Consider the following 16232-nt stretch of genomic DNA (forward strand, 5'->3'; position numbering starts at 1 on the left):
TTCCTATAAAAATTATATTTTTGTGAACGCTTTTCTTCCATGAAAGATATAATCTTGCTTTGCTGTATAGTGTTGTTGAAACATTGTCTTTGACTTTTGCCTAACAAAAGCCAATTCATGAATGATGATGACAGTCGGGTATGTTCAATAGAAAGTGAAAAACTCGTTTCTTATTCCAGAAGGAAGAGTCTTTAAACAAAAAAAACTTCTGTTTTGCAGACTCCTCCTTCATTTTTCATTAACACACAACTGCCAAAGAGCTGGTGGTGTACTGTTAAGGCCACCCCAGGGTCATCCATCTGGGAACTCTATAGCTTTTTACTGAGCGTCTCCACCCACGGATGTCTCACTCTCTGCTGTAAATGCAGCTTCTTTGGAAAAGTTTCATAGCTATGCTCTGACCCACCTCAACTAAGGCCAAACCAACTGGTAAATTGCCATCTCCAGTATTGCCTCATGTAAATTGTCTAGCTTATTGCCTCCAGTGAAAATTTGGCCATTATGGACTTCCCAATCAAATAAAAGTTTGTAGAGAATTTGGATAGCAGGATAGAGGATGCATCACTTTTTCAGAGGATTGTAGAGATTGATGGCATTTAAGATGCTCCACTGCTACGGACCAGGAGGTTTCAAAACTTTTTGTTTCAAGACCCCTTTGCACTCTTAAAAATGATTGAGGACCCTAAAGAGGTTTCGTTTATTTAAGCTGGCTCTACTGATATTTACCATACTAGAAACTAAAACTGATAAGTATTCACAATAAATATTTTTTATTTAAAAATAAAAATAATAAACCCATTACATGTTAATACAAATAACGTACTTTAAGGAAAAAAATACCTATATTTTTTAAAACAAAATAATTTAGTGAGAAGAATGGCATTCTTTTATATTTTTGTGACTCTCTTCAATGTCTGACTTCTTAGAAGACAGCCGGTTTCTCACGTCTGCTTCTGTCTTCCATCTGTCACGATAAGTTGCTTTGGTTGAAGAAATCCAGCCTTACATAGAGCTGTAGTTAGAACAAGCAGGACTATTTCAATGGACACTGTCAATAACCGTGGGTATCTTCTTTGGTACTACACCAAAACCTGACAAGGGGTCATTGCTTAAAGGTCAGTTGCAATGTGAAATCTGAAACTATCTGAGTGATTTTTTTCCTTCTCTGTTACATTTAAACATTGTACTGGTCTCTTGTGCTGTGAATGTATCTTTTACCCGTGCATGATTTTGTAGCATCAAGTATCAGTCACTTAAAGAATACCGGTTCACTGACTTACGCCGATCTTCCGAACGTTGACACTTTCATTATAAACATTGAAAATTCCCATTTGTTAACATTGCCACCAATCTCATCAGAAAAATCTTTAAGTATTGGGAAGCTGGTAAGCTCAAAATGGCAGATACAAGTTTTCTAAAACTCAACAATTTTCACTTGAAAGCTCAAATTTCATCATTGGCAACAAATACTGTCAGTTGTTTTCCTTGAAGTGACAGACTCACTTTATTCATTTTTGAGAAAATGTTGCCAAATACTCCACACTGAATAACCATACTTTGTCAGTCATTCTTTCAAATAAACATGGAGTTCCACGAAAAACGCAGGCAGTTTAGCTCACAATTCAAACCCTCACACCAGTGCTTTTCCTGGTGACAATTACAGTACTTCAGCGCACAGCAAACATGCTGTGTGCATATTTTTATTTTGATCAAAGGTGTTCCTAACTAAAACTGGCTTTTTTTCCCCCCTGCAAGTGTGTGGTGGGGAAGAACACGATGATGTCTAGTGCAGTTTTATGTGGATGCCTTCATTTGCATTAAGGTGCAAGCAATTTTACCCACCATTGCTTTCCCATCAGTTCAAGTATCAACTGAGTAAAAAAGGTAAATAAGGTCTTAGTCTTGTGACGAAAATAGCTTTAACTCTGCAAACCTCATGAAAGATTCTCAGGAACCCTCAGGAGTCTGGGATCTCTCTTTTAGAACTGTTGCTATAGATATTTCCCCACCAGAACTCTGCCATTTGGGAATAAGTGAGCCAAATAAAATTTACTAAGTAACTGTCAGACACCCGATTTTGGTTTTTCCATCAGTTAGGTTTCAGTGGAGGATTGATTGCCAGGAGTTGGAAGGGTTCTGGATCTTTAAGGCGACCTTCTATTTTGCTGGTTATTACTCAATTCCCCAGTGCTTCTTAGACTTGGGCAAAGGCTCCTTTCCCAAAAGGTGATCCATAGAGACCAGCCAAGAACCCAAGCTAGTTTGATGACTTGCAGTTTACACTGCAATTAAAAAGTATTTGGATAGTTGCTCACTGATTTAGAGAAAATCAACTCATCTTCTCATGAGTCCTCAACGAGGAAGTTTGAAGTGTCAACACTGCCAACGGATCTGCTCTGCACCCAGTCTGCAGGGGCCACACTCCCATCTGGTGGGTCCACCTCCATGGCATGGTCAACCTCTATGTGTTTATCACCCCTAGGCCCTGCTCCGTTGATTAGAATTACATTTTATGTATCTATCTATCTATCTATCTATCTATCTATCTATCTATCTATCTATCTATTTTGGTGAAGAAGATTGGCCCTGAGGTAACATCTGTGCCAATCTTCCTCTATTTTGTATGTGGGACTCCACCACAGCATGGCTTGATGAGTGATGTATATGTTGGCGCCTAGGATCCAAACCTGTGAACCCTAGGCTGCCAAAGTGGAGCGCACGAATTTAACCACTATGCCACCGGGCCAGCCCCAACTTTTTATTTTTTTGAGAGCTCCATTATATTTTTACAAAAATTCACCTTTTTGTAAAGTATTTGCAATCTTATTTCCTTTATCTTAAAGAACTTGCCCTGAATTAATGGGAAGTGTGTTAAGTGGTGTAGAAGTAAGCTGTGCACCAAATGTAAAACATGATTTTAGGTTTTAAAATCATAAGCCAGGTTCTGTTGTAGCAGACCCCCCCCAACAGGAGGGTCACCCAAAGACCCCGTAGCACGAGACTTGCATTTGGTCTTGAAGGAACTCTGTTTCTAGAATGTTCTCCGAAGACTCAGGCTTCTGTGAGTTTAGTTTTAGGCTGAAGTAATCCATGACTTTCTTTATTTCTATTCTTAAATGTAAGAAATGAAGATAACAAAGAAGGAGGGCTACTTTTATTGACTGCTCAAACTGCAGACGACTTTTTTTCAAAAGTCTGAGTTGGCTTTCAATTGCACCTTCATTTCGATCCAGGCATGACTTTATTTTTGTCATCAGCAACATTCAGGTCTCCCCTCTGCTGAGGACAGTGGCATCTGGAATGCCTGTTGTTCCAGTTGGACTATTTGCCTCTACACAAAATGGTCTTAGATCTCTGTGTTTTTTTCAGTTTCTGGATTTTCCTTCCCAGGTCAATGGTCTCTCTCTGTCTCAGTCCGCCCGGGCTGCTATAACGCAATATCACACATTAGGAGGTTTGTAAACAGTAGACATTCACTTCTCACGGAACTGGAGGCTGGAAAGTCCAGGGTCAAGGCATCAGCAGATTCGGTGTCTGATGAGGGCTGATTCCTGGTTCACAAATGCCCATCTTCTTGCTGTGTACTCACATGGCAGAAGGGGCAAGGGAGCTTTCTGGGGTCTCTTTTATAAGGGCACTAATCCCATTCATGGAGGCTCCACCCACATGAGCTGGTCACCTCTCAATGGCTCTACCTCCAAATACCATCCCATTAGGGGTTAGGATTTCACACGTGAATTCTGGGGGACACAAACATTCAGTCTACAGTACTCCAGCTGCTGTTTGTCTTTGCTCTCATTGTATTTCTCACTGCTGTTCAGACACTCCTCTGTAGAAGGCCTTCTCCCTGCTTCCAATTTGCTGATTCTAACTTTATGTGAACTTAGACACCACCCATCCAAGCTTCCTGACCTCATGCATTCTTATTCTATGACTGTCCTTATCACCTTTTATCTCTGTACGTTTCAACAAACAGTGAGTGTCCTTCTCGGGCTGGGCACTATACTGAGTGCTAGAAACAGAGAGACCTAAGACGATAAGGACAGTCAGAGAATAAAAATAATATACTCCAGGCCCCAGAGGAGGGAGTAATTGCCTGACTGAATGAGTCAGCAAAGATTTTTGGGAGGAGGGAATGTGTGTATGGAGTCTTGGAGGATGACTAGGAGATCGTGGTGTAAAGAGGGAAGGAAAGACTGTCTGGCCCCCTCTCCCTGAACCTCTCTTTGAGAACAGCTTTTTGAACTGGTTTACAAGCCACACAGAAAAGCAGCGCCCTTGCTTGAGGGCTGGTCCCAAGACAGCATTCCACATCCCAGTCACTGCTTTTATTCACCAGTCTTGCTTCTGAATTGACTGGCTCCAAAAACCAAATGCATCCACCTGCAGAGGAAGAAGATTTTCCTCCATTGAGGACGTCACCTGGGGCTTCCAAGGCAATTCCTAAACCTGTTTTGAGCAATGGCCACCTGCTGAAGTAGGTGTACAGTCTCCCATAGTAACTAGAAATACTCTCCACCCGAAGACAGGTTTCTCAATCAATGTTTGTTCTGCCAGAATATAGAACTCTATTGGAACAATATTTTAAAAGGGCAGTTAAGATCCCAAGACAGTCTCCGTGATGTAACTGAGAATCCGAGTCTTAACAAAGCCTCAGAAATGGACGGCTAAGTCTTACTCCATTTCTATGGAGAATGACATTTACGGGGAATGGAGATGTGGAGAATGTAGTTATATCCACATAATGGGACGTCATGAAGCAACTGAAAATGGTAGTTGGGAAGAAATTGCATGTAATGTAAAGTTACGTGGAAAGGCAGGAGTTATACTGTTAGCACACATAGCTCCAGATGGGGAGTGTACTGGGTTTTATTTTTTCCTTGCCTTCTCCCATATTTCCTATAATTGGCATGTGTTACTTTTATGTTCAGAAACAACCACCAGTAGTGTTCTTTTTAAAAAGGCAGAGAGTAGGACAGGGGGTCATTAGGTCTAGATGTAGTAACCAGAATCATAGAGAAAAGGTGAAACTGGAGTTGCAGAGCTGGCTGAGTTTGATTCCAACGGTGAAACTGGGAGAACAATAAGACAAAATCCACCCCCACCACAGAGAGGGGTCGCAGGGTGAAATGATCATTCAAACTGGTCATTGCCAGGCAGATGTTGGCTGTAGCTGCTACAGATGTTGGTTGGTAGCATTTGTGGATGTAGCAACCTCCTACATTTATTTGCTACAATCCTAATGGCAAGCAGTGCCTTCCAGGATGACCCTGGAAGTTGCCTGCACTCTTTGGGGGAGGTTCTGTGGTGGGCTGAATGTCTGTGTCCCTCTGAAATTCCTCTGTTGAAGGCCTAATCCCCCATGTGACAGAATTTGGAGGTGGGGCCTTTGGGAGGTGGTTAGATTTAGATGAGGTCATGTGGGTGGAACCCTCCTGACGGGATTAGTGCCCTTATGAGATGATGATGAGACACCAGAGTTCCCTCCCCATGAACAGGCACTGAGGAAGGCCATTTGAGGTCCTGTCAGAAGGTGGCCATCTGCATACCAGGAAGTGGGACCTCACCAGGAACCGAATCTGCAGGCACCTTGATCTTGGACTTCTCAGCCTCCAGAACTATGAGAAATAAATGTCCGCTGTTTAAGCCTCCCGATCCGGGGTATTTTGCTATAGTGGCCTGAGGTGACTATGACAGGCTCTTTGGACCCATTCACCTAAGGAGGGCATGGTGAACTTGAGCAGAAGGAAGACTCAAAGGGAACTATGTTTTCTGAGAAGCCCCACGGAGCAGTGGGCAAAGGAAAGCAGTGCATTGGCTGGTGGCTCTTGAGTGAGGCCTGAGGAACAGGCAGGGAGCCAGTCCCGGTCACCACTCACTCTTGTGCACGGCTGCAGTATGGAGTGGCGGATGGGCCCACAGACGGGAACTGGGTTCCAGCCTTGGCCTTCCAACTGACCATCTCTGGGAACCTGAGCTGCGAACGTTCCTCTTTGGGCCTCGGTTTCCTCATTCACATGATGGGAGGCATTCCATGATCCTTTGCCTCACTTCCAGATCTAAACATTGATGATTAGGTCAATCTGGGTCTTTCCCAAGGGTCTGGAAGAGGCAGTTCTGCAGATTTTTTGTTCCTAATCATCATGTTGCTGTTAGTAGTTGAGGGAGTAAAAATATTTGGCTTAATCTGATCAGGCACACTGACACCAAATGGACTGGTCCGGGAGCACATAACCTCCAGATGAGCACAGATTCAAGCACTGAGGGTGGAGGGAAACCCCGTGCAGATGGAGGGTCGGCAGCACATGCCCCGCATCTGCAGGCTGGCATGCACTCCCCTTCGACACTTAGAACACACCGCCATACTCTCACCCCTCCCGACGACCCAGCCCACAGCAGGTGCAGGAAGGATGATCTCTGCCCAGGTTGGCAGAAGATTGATAAGGCCTTTCAAAGACCAGGTGTTTGAGCTGTGAGCATGTGAGCGGGGCAAAGGACTTTGGCTCGTCCCCGTCTGGGACTTCGTTCAACCCTGACGTTCAACCAAAGTAAGTAAGAGCCAGAGCTGGGGTGTGGGGATTTAGCATTTCTGTCCATGGCTGTGACAGCTGGAGTCCAGCTTGCTCAGCAAGATGGGGCTGCAGCTCTCACATGCCCCTCTGTGTGGGCAAGAAGTGATAGCAAACACTCTCCCCATCGGATGCGGCTGATGTGCCCTCAATCTCCCCCAAGGGTAACACACCATCTTTATACGACTGGAAAAGCGCTGAGTAAAAACTTTCACTCTGCCTCCCAGAAACCCATGGATGGAGCCCCAGGGCTCCACATACCTCCCCACAGGGTTATCATGGTGTCCCACTTGGAGTGGGATGGAACAGCAGGGCTCCGAAGCAGCAGGCTCTTGGGGTCTCTCATGCAGCCATTGCCTCTCAACTCCATCCCTTGAAGGCGCCTCAGGTAGGAGATGACGGGCATTGCTGAGCTTCTCGTGCTGAAGCTGGGAAGTGGGGTCAAGGGTATGCCCTATATTCCTAGAATGAAATAAAGATAAGAAAGAGGAACAAGAAACATTTTTTTCTTTTTTAAAGATTGGCACCTGAGCTAACAACTGTTGCCAATCTTCTTTTTTTTTTTTTTTTGCTTTTTCTCCCCAAGTCCCCCCAGTACATAGTTGTGTATTTTTAGTTGTGGGTCCTTCCAGTTGTGGCATGTGGGACGCTGCCTCAACATGGTCTGACGAGCTGGGTGCCATGTCCGCGCCCAGGATCCAAACGGGCGAAACTCTGGGCTTCCGAAGCAGAGCGCGCGAACTTAACCACTAGGCCACTGGGCCGGCTGAAACATTTTTAAAGTGCTTTGCCAACACTGACACTGACATACAGGAAGCAGTAGAGCGGGGTGTTAACCAGCTGGGATTTGGGGCCCGCAGCCCCGAATGGGACTCTGGCTTTGCCCCCATGAGCCTGGCCCCAGCAGCCTCCCCGGAGGCCCTGGGGTGGTTTTCCTTCACGCTGGCTCCATTTCCTCGTCTGTAAAAAGGCGGTAACAGCAGTGCTCGCTTGGAATGTCGTAGGAGGTTACGTGAGACTGTCCACGGGGAGGCCTGGGCCACTCTCAGCACATGCGATTGGCAGGACTATTGCTATCTTATGGGACAAGGAAGGACCACAGCCCCTCACGAGAATCAGCGAGCCGCCAGCTGACTCATTTCTGATGAGTCTTTGTGGACAGAGGGAGCGGGGACAGAGAACCTGACCCAGGGCCAGGCGGGCTGGGCTCTGAGGGGCTGGGGCGGCACGGCACTGTTGGGAGCACAGGGAGGGGCTGAGGGAGGAGGACGGGAAGACCATCGTGCTGACGCCCCACTGCTGAGGGCCGTCGCGCTGGCTCCACTTCTGAGCTGCCCACCACGGGGTCCCCTTTTCCACGTGCCTGTGCTATTGGGCAGGCCACGGGGCCCACAGGGAGCAGCGGCAGAGACGCGGCTGGCAGGTGCTCTTGGGGCATTGTAAAACCCTCTCTAATCACGTTTGAGGATGTCCTAGTTGACTTGTGGGGGGTTGCTACGAGGACCATGAGCGAACGGCCCTCTGTGTTGGGAGGACAGCTGCCCAGGGGCCACTCTGGGCTGGAGGTGGAGTGAGGTACTGTGCTGTCCTTCCTAGGCGAGGGCAGGTGGAGCCGTGGGGGCCGCTCAGACTCCAACTCCTCCATCTGTAACGCGACCTTCTGGTTTTGTGAAGGTTCCCTGTGAATAAACACTTTGTTAAGCAAGGTAATAAGCAACACATTTTTAGACCACATATAAGCATACAGAAAATACAGAGCATAACGTGCCAAATATCCATGTTCCCATCACTCAGAATGCAAAATGGTAAAAGTCTTTGCTCGATGTCATTAATCATCGGGGAAATGTAAATCAAAACCGCGCCGAGATACCACTTCAAGTCCACCAGTCTGGCTGGAATCAAAGCGGGAGATCATAGCAAGTGTTGAGGCCGTGGAAAATCAGAACGCTCCTGCACTGCGGGTGGGGGTGTGAAATGGTGCAGCTGCTGTGGGAAAGACTGGCAGTTTCTGAAACAATTAAACAGTTACATTTGACCCAGTAATTCCAGTACCAGGCATCTACCTGAGAGAATTAGAAACATATTTCTACGTAAAAACTTTTACATGAATGTTCATGGCAGCCTTATTCATAATAGCCAAAAAGTGGAAACCGTTCAAGCGTCTATCAACTGATGAATGGATAAACAAATTTTTGCCATAACCATACAATGGAATATTATTCAGCCGTTAAAAAGAATGAAGTACTGGCATATGCTCAACATAGATGAACCTTAAAAACATGATGCTCAGTGAAAGAAACCAGAAACAAAACCCACATATTGTACATATTGTATAAGTCCATCCATTCAACTGAGATATCCAGCACGGAGACCAGGAAAAAGAGAAAGTAGGTCAGTAGTTGCTTACAGCCGGGAGGGGGAGCAGGAGGATCGGGGAGTGACTGCTAAAGGGTCCAGGGCTTCTTTTTGAGGTGATGAAAATGTTCTAAAATTTTGGTGACAGCTGCACTTATCTGTGAATATACCAAAAAGCATAAATTTATATACTTTCAAAGGATAAACTGTATAGTGTGTGAATTATATCTCTATAAAGCTATTTAAAAAGTCCATTATACTCTCTCCTAATATTTTTTACATAAGAGAAATAAAATATTACTAAAATGTGGAAGTCCCTTTCTACCCCTCCCTGGTTCCATTCCTCTTCCTCCCTCACGGAGGCAGCCATGATCACGGATCTTGTCCCTTCAGTGTGTAGCTTAGGTCATTGTTCCATATGCCTCTAAGCATCCCTCTGCATTTCTCATCTAACCACCACGAGAACTCTGCAACTCTCCACCATGACTACCTCCTTTTGACAGATAAGCAAAGTGAGGTCCAAAAGGTCAAAACTGAGCTACTCAGAAAGCCAGGGTTAATCTGGCCGGATCTTATTGTCACATCTTTGTGCGATAAACCTGCTTTTTCATTCCCTATTTTTCCAGCAAGCTTCTTCGGCAAAACCTCACAAATGATCCCATTAATCTGTTTCCATGAAAAGAACATTATGAATAACATTAACGGTGAATATGTTACACGCAGAAATCTCAAAACATCTCCAGTATTTTCCAGGAAACATTTTTACAGTCCTAATGTGACTTTACAAATCCTTTTCTAACAGGTGAAAAATTGCTATTTTGAACAGCTCCAACAGACCATCTAGATTTCTTAAATAGAGCTCAACTAATTCTCACCTCCCAGACCTGCAAATGTCACAAATCTTCCAACAAGCCTTGAAAATTTTACCTCTCTTCTCGGCAAAGGATGAAGAACAGAGAGGAGCCAAGAGGATTTTCATTTCAGACTCTCCATCACGGTAGAAAAATGGGCCCATCTTTGAGCCATGAAACATTTGCCAAAAAAAGGGATGAGTAAACAGATAAACTCTTCTAGAAGCCCAGCCACGGGGATCCTCAGATCACTCCTACCCGGGGCAGCCCTCCGCTGCTCTCCCTAAGAAACAGCCACTGAGCCTCTGGGGTGGGCCACATGCCAACCGGCTTTTTGGGGCCCCCAGTATCTGTGAAGCACCATGGGGAGGCACAAAAATGAACAAAATGTGGCTCTCTCCTTCAGTGCGATATTACTTATTAACTGATGTCAACTTGCTTCTTATTGAAAGTTGGCTCATAATAGAGAAATAGCAGGTTTTTTAAGAGATCCTTTATATCCAGGAATAGATATGTACAAATTGGCTGTGCATCCCAGGCCATGGTGTTGGATGGTGAGCCAGAAGCCATGGAACCCCAGCTCTGTTCCGGGCAGTGCAGGCGAGTTGCCCACTGTTATGGACTGGACTGTGTCACCCAGAAAGATAAATTGAAGTCCTAATCCTGGTACCTGTGAATGTGACCTTATTTGGAAATAAGGTCATTGCAGGTGTAAGTAGTTAAGAGGAGCTCACACTGGAGTAGAATAGGCCCTTAGTCAAATATGACTGGTCTCCTTATACGAAGAGGGATATTTGGACACAAAGACACGCACAGAGGAGAATGCCATATGAAGACAGAGAGGCAGGGAGAAGATGGCCACGTGGAAGTGAGGCAGAGATTGAAGTGACATGGCCACAGCCAAGGAACACCTGGGGCCACCAGGAGCTGGAAGAGTTGAGAAAGGATGCTCCCCTGGAGACTTCAGAGGGAACGTGGCCCTTGCATCACCTTGATTTTGGACTTCCGGCCTCCAGAGCTATGAGACAATAAGCTTCTCTCTATTGCTTTAAGCCACAAAATTTGTGGTACTTTGTTATGGCAGCCCCAGCAAACTAATCCACTCTCTTCCTCTGGAGCCCCGGGAGCCACTCACCGCAGGACCCTGTTCCTTCCCTTTGTTGAACATGGAAGCCTGGACCAGGATCTTGTGTGCCCCCTGCTCTTTCAGGCTGCTCCCTCTGCTCCTGAACCCTGGAGTACGGCCTGTCCACCCTCACTGACCCATGAACCTAGCCTGGCTTCACCCTGGGGCCCCTTGGAGATCCGACAAGACACGGTCTTGGATTCCAGGAATGCTGCCACCACAGATGGCTGTGGTCTCCCTCTGAGGGGCTCTGTCAAGGATGGGACACAGAGTTGAATCCCCTCAGCCTCCTGACTAATCACAGGGTCTAAATCCAGGGTCCAGACAAGTAGCCCCAGGCCTATGGACCCTGGTCTGCTATTTCCACGAAGCCAAGAGGCTCGTAGGAGGTTCCTGTGCTCTAGCCCTAAGGAGCCCCGTGGAAACCCTTGCCTCAGCCAGATCCAGCCCCTGCAGGACCCATCTCCATGTTTCTGAGTACCCTGCAGCCTTCTCTTTCCAGGAATCTTCTTCCATAGTTTTTCTGGGTCCCAGAGACTAGGAAGGTGCAAGAAGCCAGGAAGCTGGGACCTTCTGGCCTCCTGGCCCCTCCAAAGAGGCTTGGTCCCTATCCTTGATGAGCTCCCATCTGGGGTTCCAAGGAGCCTCCTGAGCCCCACTGGGGAGGACTCAGACTCCCAGGAGCCCCCAAAGCCAGCTAGGCTGACCCTGGAGCTAATGGTGAGGCAGGCTTTGCAAAGGAGCCAGAGTCAACACAAGCTCATTTCACCCACAGGTCCACAGGCGATTTGTTCCCTGCCCACCATGAGGCAGGAAGAGACTGAGCATTTATACATTTTATAGCCATTCACAGAGTAAATTTATGTCTGTGGAATCAAATAATTTATTTACATGTCTTCCTTTTCACTTTCTGGCTTTCACATTGATTGTATTTTACAGAAGTATCAGTCCATGACGAGCTGGAAAGAAGAAACAAAATCGGTTCTTAACCGCAGAGAATTTGGGAGGTGCTGGGCTAGCATCCAGGCCTGGAGACAAGCAGCTCCCGCAGGTCCAGGGGGACCCTGGTCCTGGGACTGGGGGGCCCTAGCTCTGCTCTCTGGCCATGGTGCTGAACGCCCACCGCTGGACCATCCTGCTGACATCAACAAGAAAGCAGCGGTGCCCTGGGGGGACAGAGAGACAAATAAGAAAGACTCAGATCTGCCCTGTGTGGCCTGTTAGGGGGCTAGGAGGGCTTATTGTCTCGTTGTGGTTATTTCTGAGACGACTAGTTGTGCCCTTGGGAGGCTTGGCTTAGCCAGGCGGGAAGGCTATGGGGTGGGGCGGACACGGTTGGTGCTCCACAGAGGCTTGAATGAGTGAATGAGTGTTGGGGCGGGATGGAGGGGGATGGGGAGAACGGGAGGCATCAAGGCTGAATGTAGATCTTTTCTTTGCATCCTCCCACCCCTCAGTGTCCCCTCCCCTCCCCCACATCGCTGATGGGTGACCCTCCGAGGGACAGCCTGGGGACTCAGAGGAAGGAGCCAGGTGGGGTGGGTGGTCAGGAGATTTGGCTTTCCTCTTACTTTGTCAGGATCTCATTTCCTAGCCTTGGCCACTCTCTGCCCCCCTGCCCCCCTTTCCTTACTGTAAGCTGAAGGGGCTGCTCTAGATCAAGGGTCACAAACTAGGTCCTGTGGGCCAATTCCAGCCCAGCACCTGCTTTTGTAAACAGAGTGTCATTGGAGCACAGCCATGCCCGTGGGCTTGTGCACCGTCTATAGCTGCTGTCTGGTTCCTGGCTGGGTTGGGCAGTGATGACAGAGAGCCTCTGGCCACAAAGCCTAAGTATTTACTGTCTGGCCTCTGCTCTAGATGAGCACGTCTCAGTGGGAGCGTTGTTGCCTCCTAGCGGACGATTTGGAAGTTGTGCTTCTGGTGAGTCACTGAAATACTCACTATATCTTCCATAAATTACTTTCCCTTTAGTCCTTGTAGTTTAACTTTATATGAGTTAAGGCATTATATTTATCTTTTGAAATTTGGAGCATAAGCAGGTGCTAGTCTCTATGGACTTCATTATGGAAGCATTAGACACTATTTCCTGTAACAGCAGGGCGCTCGATTCTGAGACGTGGGGACAACGTCGTTAGAGGACCTGCGAGCCCCAGGACTCCGCAGCAGCATCAATCAGGCCGTGTCAATGCGACACCACTAGAGGGCAGCATAAGCCCGCGTGTGCCTTGCTCCGCTCATCAGGAAGCGCAAGGAGGGCAGAGACCGAGCGCTGCCTGGTCCGAGCTCTGAGCCGGGCTCCAGGCCTCTGGCACGTGTCTGCACCGGTGGAGGGACCGTTCCTGTACGTGAGACACAGGAGGAGCGGAAGCCCACCTGCCTTCACTTGGATGTCCCCCCCAGTGTTTTTAGAGATGCCTTGTCCTCGAGATGCTCCTTCAAATAGGGATTTGCTGCCCCAGGCCCCCTGCAGAGTCCCCCGTGCACATTTGCAGACTAAAGGCTCCAAGAAGTCAGGCAGGGGAGAAGGCTGCCCATCCAGCTAAATTGACCCTTCCTCCAATTAATTTGTCATTAGGGTCTTTTGCATTTGCCTGTGTGTGTGTAACACTTACCTTCATGGACCAGGAAGCAGATATTGGTAAATGCTGACTTAGCATTTTGCCGGATGCTTGTATTACTTTTTTTAAAGTTGGATTCTTTGTTCATTTTTGAGCCATCTTTGTCAGCAGCCCGGCGTTGGTTTCCCGGAGTGAGAAGGAGCCTGCTGTGTGCAGCGTGCCTCTCTCCTATAGGACAGGAAGGAGCAGACCCCAAGTTGAGGGTGAGGGAGTGTGTGCCAAGAGGGAGAGCAGGGCTTATGGATTCTAAGTGTGCTGGGACCACACCCATCCATCATACCTGTGGGTGAGCTTGCTTCTCCCGATTTCTAGGGCTCCCTCAGGCTCCCTCTTGTCTGGGTGACTGACAAAAGCAGCTGGGATGTTATTCAAGAAATGTGGAGAGGCCCCAAACCTAGCAGGGCTGGTGCTGTCTGCCCTTCCACTCAGCCTGACGGATAAGGAGTCTGGGCGTCTCCCCGCTGGACCCCGACTCTCGGGATGGAGGGCCGGGAGTGGTGTGGTCCTCCTCGCCGTCTCCCCCAACTAGAGGACATGGCCCCTGGCAGTAGGACACCATCACCTCGTGAATGTAGCCTGGAGGAAATGCGAACTTGTGTACCAAGAAGACCGATGGGCCTCATGTTGGCAACAGCCACTGAACAGCTAGATTAATGTCACATCCCCACACTGGGGAAGGTCACCCGTCACTACACCCAGCTGATGACAGTCCCCGTCACCATTTATGGGTGTCACCACACAGTTTATTTTTCCTGAAATCCTTTTTAAGATCTGTGCCTATTATGTCCTTGTAGATTCTAACTGTTGGAAATGCCCCCTCCTCCCCCTAGCCTCACCCACCTACCCATTACAACGTAAGATCTTAATTCTTCTACAGTGTGTTGTTCCAGCCTCTGAGAATATGCCACCTCCTCCGGGAAGCCCTCTGGGGCCCCCTTTGCTGCACACCCTCAGCATTTTATTTACATCTCTTGGGCACTCTCATTCCCTCCCTCCATGGCAGGTTGAGGGCTCCTGTCACTGGATCCGTCTTGTTTAGAGTAAGTTGATTAAATTAAGCCTGCATCAGTGAAATGGTTTGCTTTCCCTGAATCTATGTTCCCTCTGAACAGGGACATATTCTTCAGTTATTCCTCCTCAAAAGCAGCTAGAGGGGCCGACCTCGCAGCCGAGTGGTTAAGTTCGAACACTCAGCTTCAGAAGCCCAGGGTATTGCTGGTTCGGATCCTGGATGCAATCATGGCACCACTCGTCAGGCCATGCTGAGGCGGCGTCCACATAGCACAACTGGAAGGACCTACAACTAGAATATACAACTATTTACTGGGGGGGGGGGCTTTGGGGAGAAGAAGAAGAAGGAAGAAAATAAGGAAGATTGGCAACAGATGTTAGCTCAGGTGCCAATCAAAAAAAAAAAAAAAGCAGCTGGCCTGTTGGTAACCAACAAGAGAATATTCCTTAGACCCACTCTGAATGCGCAGTTCTAAAGTCCTATCAGGAATTAGCATCTCTGTGCGGGCTCTCCTTTCTAGGTTCTCTCCCCTTCCCGCCTGGTCAACCCTCACATTGGGTGGGTCCCCTTCCCTTGGGCCCGCAGACCCACCCTGGTCCAGAGGGGCGTGGCTCCTCCTGGCTCTGCTCTCCTCCCTTGGGCAGCTCTTCCATCTCCAGGCAGTGTGTCCTGCCCTCTCCCATTTAGGGTCCATCTTCTCTTAGCTGAGGAGAGGGGAGGACGAGGCATGAGGCATCCTGTCTCCCTCTGCCAGGAGGCCCCAGTGCCCTCCTCTGTGGCCTCTCCTGCTGGACACAACTTCATCTCTGCTTCCTGCACATTCTTGGAATCCCCACCGAAGCGGAGGCTTAGCACCTCTTCTCCGTCTGGAAAAACTCCCAACTCTAAGTGGGAATTATAAAAAGCTCTTTGGAAAGTCTGGTCAGAGAAGTCTTGGAAAGACAAGCCATCCTTGGTACCCCAGACAGACTGAGATCTCTCCCACCTGCCTCCCCTTTCCCAAAACCACCACCTCTCTCCGTCTCCTGCTCCTCACGGCCCCTGTGAGCATCCTCCAGGCCTGTCTTCAAGGCGAAGGTCTCAGAGCTGCCCCATGACCTCCCCTCGTCCACCCACGGCTCCTGTGTGGCCCCTTGCTGCTGTCCTGCATCCCCCTGCCCTCCCCCTGCCCATGGCCCACGCAGGGCAATCCCAGCCCCCCTACCCTGACCTCAGCCCCTGCTCCTTCCTCCCCGCCCTTGAGTCCCCATCACTGAGCCCTGGCCAGGGTGGCCCTCCCGTCCTGTCTGCCTCTCCCTCCATCTTCCTGAGCTTCGTGTCTAGTTGAAGCTCCTGGGGGCGCTCTGAGGCTGTGGCTGACCTGCTCCGTCTTCACTGTGGGCAGTCCAGTTCTTTCCCTGGCTGACAGCCCACCACCCAGCTCGCCAAGGCCGGGGCCTCCTATGACTCACCGCCTTCACCCTCCCCAACCAGCCCAGCCGAGGTTCGTCCCTGATGAGGATTTTTAGGCTGGTTAATTTTAAAATGGTTTATGATGAGGATTTTTAGGTTGGTTAATTTTAAAACTACAGATGAGAGGCAGGCTCTGAGGAGTGGAATTTGCTTGCCACTTTGTTGGGAAACATTTACATTTCTAAGGGAAACCTCTATTTGTAAAGATGCCTCCCTCTCTGTGCCAGGAAGAAGGGGGATGGCCTT

Source organism: Equus caballus, chromosome 1 (assembly GCF_041296265.1).
Source record: "Equus caballus isolate H_3958 breed thoroughbred chromosome 1, TB-T2T, whole genome shotgun sequence".
Lineage (NCBI taxonomy): Eukaryota > Metazoa > Chordata > Mammalia > Perissodactyla > Equidae > Equus > Equus caballus.